Source organism: Pteropus vampyrus, unplaced genomic scaffold (assembly GCF_000151845.1).
Source record: "Pteropus vampyrus isolate Shadow unplaced genomic scaffold, Pvam_2.0 Scaffold78, whole genome shotgun sequence".
Lineage (NCBI taxonomy): Eukaryota > Metazoa > Chordata > Mammalia > Chiroptera > Pteropodidae > Pteropus > Pteropus vampyrus.
In genome coordinates, this window is record NW_011888859.1 from 5611954 (window position 1) to 5616630 (window position 4677).

At 37.4% G+C, this 4677-nt stretch overlaps 1 pseudogene; it reads right to left on the reverse strand.

Moving 5' to 3' along the window:
• Positions 1 to 2948: 2948 nt before the first annotated feature.
• On the reverse strand, positions 2949 to 4420 carry LOC111741449 (annotated as a pseudogene).
• Between the last annotated feature and the right edge of the window lie 257 nt (positions 4421 to 4677).

A 4677-nucleotide genomic window follows, 5' to 3' on the forward strand; every position in this document is an offset into this window, starting at 1 on the left:
GTAGGAAAAAAGGCAATTTGAGTAAGTCCTTACTGTCCCTTCCGATTTCAATTTAACTACCAATTTCTAAACTTCTACTCCTATCTTCAATAGTAAACTGCTGAGACTTAATGGGTGACCTAGCCTCCGACCCTCTCAGTATCCAGACAGGAAGTCAGCATAAGGTTCTTCTCCTCTGAGTGAGGGAGTGTGAAGACCAGAGGTGGAGAAACTGGATGAGCATAAGGAAGGTCTTTCTGGAAAGAGCATGGTCTGAGGAAACCCACTGATCCATAGGAGAAACAGCAGCACTGTGCTTTGTTAGTTTCCCTAGCAGGACACAATCGATCATGTATCTGCAGAACATTTATAAAAATCTACCATGAAGTTTCCACTGCCAGCCGTGACAGAATAACTGGTACCTAGCAGATATATCCCTCTCTCCATAAGTGGTTAGCAAACTAATTAAAATGTATGAATTAGCTGTTTTTGATGTTGAACAACAGGCAGAAAATGAAGTGGGCATCGCAATCATCTCAGCTGTTTGCCATGGACCATGGTAAAGGAGAAGGGGCCCACACTCCTGTAGTAGTCAGTCTGCTATGGCAGCTGGAGCTTGTGAGACAGAGTATCAGAATAAAGGAATCTGCACATAAAAGGAGCCCTAAAAATCTGTTTAGCGATCTCCCTACCTCTTTAACCATATACTGAACTGTAAATGCAAGAGCAAGATGCCATTAGGCCTGGAGATTGCACAGTGCTGAGACACATAGGAATTCCAACCATCCAGAGTGGAGAGACCTCCCTGAACATCCATTCCAAAACTCAACATTCTGTGGACAGGGTTACTCTAGCCCTAGAGTAAAGACTACTCTAGACTCACACTACAAAGTTTAAAAGCAAACCTTAAAAGACTCGAGCTGCTCTGTCAGTAAATTAACTGTAAGAAAGGAAAAAAACAATCTAAAGTAAGAAAACAAAATCCATAAATCCATACTCTTCACAATGTAGTATTAATAATGTAAAGAAACAATAAAAATTTACTAGACATATGAAGAAGCAAGAAAATGTGATCCGTGAACAAGAAAAAAAAAAAACAATAGATATCAACCATGAGATAATTCAGATGCAGGAATTAACAAACAAGGACTTTAAAAGAGTACTCATAAATATGTTCAAGGACTTAAAGAAAAATATGATCACAATAATTAAACAGATGTACAAAGCTTGGCATTAAAGAAAAACTCTAAGAAGGAATCAAATTAAAATTCAAGAACTGAAAAATAAAGTATCTGAAACAAAAAATTCTTTGCATGGATTTAATGGCAAATTGGAGATGGCAGAAAGTGTCAGTGAACTTTAAGACAGATCTGACAAACCACACAAAAAAGACTTTTTAAAAAGTAAATACACAGAGCCTTATTAACCCGTAGGACAGTATCAAGCAGTTTAACAAATGTGAAATTGCAGTCCCAGATGAGAGGAGAAAAAGAGAATGGGGCCACATACACTTTTAAAAAATAATAAGCAAACATTTCCCAAACTGTGTGAAAAATAAAACTTTACTGATCTAAGTAGTTCTTAAACTTAAGCAAGATAAACAAAGAAAACAACACCTGGACACATCACAGTCAAACTAAAACACAAAGTCTTGAGTGTAACACTTTTTATGATCTATCACATATTGGGGAACACATGTAAACACTTTCAGCAAACCAGAATAGAAGAAAACCTCCTCAACCTAAAAATGGGCACCTATAAAAATCCTAAAGGTAACATCATATGTAATGATGAAATATTTGATGCTTCCCTTCCAAGTTTGGGAACAATGCAAAAATGCCCACTCTTTTTGGGGGGGTCTGATTTTAAAAAGAATAAATTGTAAATAATTATTTAACTCTAGTTTGCTGGTTTGCTTTTCGTGGTGACATGGGTTAGCAATCCTGCAACCTTTTTTTGTATTCTAGGCTTGAGGAAATGAATAAATATATTGAGGACAATGGGAGGAAGGAGCTACAAATATGGGAAGTGAGAAGCATGCTATATAGCCTGTAGTTTTTTACTGGAATTGCATGTTTCATTTTGAAAACTCACATTTTAACATTGAAAAAAGTAAATATACATGTCTATGTTTTTATAGAGATAGAAATAGATAGAGATATATAAACATGCACATTTTTTCCACTAAAAGGAATTAAGACCCCTTGGAGAAATGACAGATTTCAGGGCTGAGACAGAGAAAGTACAGGATGAGCCTGGAACATCTGTTTGAGTCAGTTAGTAGGGAAGCAAGTGCTCAAGGAATGATTGGCTCATGTCAAATTATATGGGAATTAGTGCGAAGGGGCTCTTGCCAGCCAAATCTGGAACAATTTGAATATCATAATAACTATTGATAATAATAGATTATAACCCATTAAATAATATAAGTATCCATGAGGCCATACTGATACAAATAAACCAGGGAATAAATACATAAATGGGGAAAGAGGGAAAGGTTTTCCTTATCATACCATGCCAAGAAAGCAGGGGGTGGGGACACGGTAAAGAAGAGATAGTGAGACGGGGAGAAGAAGAGAGAGGGGGAGAGGTCAAGAGAGAGAGAATGACAAAAGAAAGAAGGAAGGAAGGAGAAAGGGAGGGAGGAAGGAAGGAAGGAAGGGAGGGAGGGAGAAAGGAAGGAAGCAAGGAAGAAAAGAAGGAAGGAAGGAAGGAAGGAAGGAAGGAAGGAAGGAAGGAAGGAAGGAAGGAAGGAAGAAAAATAGAATTAGAAAATCAATAGATATTAAAATTAGTGAGTAAGCATTTGATGAAGAACAAGGTACTTAGACTTTGTAATTACTAATTACAAAGGAAAAACAACTTTATATTGGGAAAACCCACTGAAATCATCTTACATCAATGATCAAAATGAACATCACAGATATTGGGACAAACCAACATCACTTCAGATACTTCTACCAAAAATGCGTAATCTGATTTTTTCCTAACTCATCTAAAAGAGTGAAACAGAAAAGTTGAAAACAATCCTAGTTTGTTAACAAAAACCTATATCTACAATGTTCCAGAAAAGATGTAAGATAACTGAAGTATAAGTTACTATGTTATATTCTGAAATAATTTTAAACCCAGAAATAAGTTTGTACCAGAACATAGTAAAATGTCTTTAAGGCGAAATATTATTATAGGGACAACACAAGTTATAAAAACGAAAATTTCTAGAAAGTATATTTGTACTCCTTATCTTATTAAATAACCTATAATTAAGAATATCCCTGATAATTTTACAACCCGAGTAAGAATAATCTTCAGATTTTACTAAAATATAGTTAGGCAGATGTTTGTGGGTAGGCGAGAAGACACATTTTTTCCTGAATTAGCAACCAGTCGATTGACCCCCAGAAAAAATCTTCATGACTAAGTAGATACTCTCATGAAAGTCTCAACTTCCCTTTGAAAGAAAATGATATAAACAGTGAAAACTGCTAAAAAGAGGGAGACTAATAAAAATATGATTACTACTTGCACATGAATTTACTATTTACAAGGCAATTTCACATATTTTTTTGAACTCCCAACCAACCTTTGCAGTCAGTGGGTTTCGGTTATCATCCAATGAGGTTTTTATTTGCCCAAAATGCCAAGGATGCCAAGAAAAATCTGTTCTTGGACCTGGTTTCCATGTATTCAGAGAATAAATGCAAGTCAAATAAGTTGCATTCCTGAGTCGCTTTCGTTCAGAAATAGCATTAGACATTTCTCAAAAGTCAATCTTTATCAAAGAGACAAAAAGTTTCTGAAATCCACTTTGAGTAGTACTTTTAGATGAGGTAAGTGTTTCTTAGTTTTGCTCACACCCTTTGAGGAGCAAATGGGCAATGACTGTGCAGATGTAGGTACCATGGAAACGGAGGCTGGATTCTTGCCTTTGGGACCAGACTTGCAGACCTCGGGGTTGGACGCTCCAGTGTCTCCTGTCCGGGTTTACTTTGAGGAGTGGTGAACTTGTTTCTCACGGCCGATAGGAAGCTTCTCCTTTTACCATTATGTTTACTGTTCTGGCGCATGTTTGGTAAGTCATCAACGAAATGGTTTGGGAACCTTCGCCCTTCATAATTTTTGCTTCTCGGAAACTGAGTGCATACTTCTTTGCCTCTCAGTTAACAAGTGTCTGTATTCTGGGTGTCAGTTTTGGCTTAGGCTTCAGGCACATTCCAGATTTATCGAGCACCTGCAGCTGGAATCGGTATGGACATGCTCCTTCAAAAAGCTCTTATCGGTGTGCGAGGACCCGTGGGCCCAGAAGAAGCAGTGGGCCTGACCCAGGCGAGTATCTTGTGCTTCAGCAATGCTGCCTGCATGCACATGGCTGAAACCTGCTTACAGCATGTTCTGGATTTCACTGCGGGGAAATGCCAGACAAACCCAAACTGAGTGACATTGCACAAAATAAATGGTCTGTAATTTTCTAAAATATCAAGAGCAGGTACTAAAAGAAAGAGGGTGTGGAAAGGTTCCATAAGAAAGGAGAATCGAGGTACCTGTTGACTAAGTGCCATGTATGATCTTGAACTGGGAAAAATTAACTATAAACGACATTGTTAGGACAACCAATAAAATTGGAATATGGGCTGTATATATATTTGCTCATAATTAAACGAGCCTGGAGAAGGACATGTACCAAACTGTTAACATTAG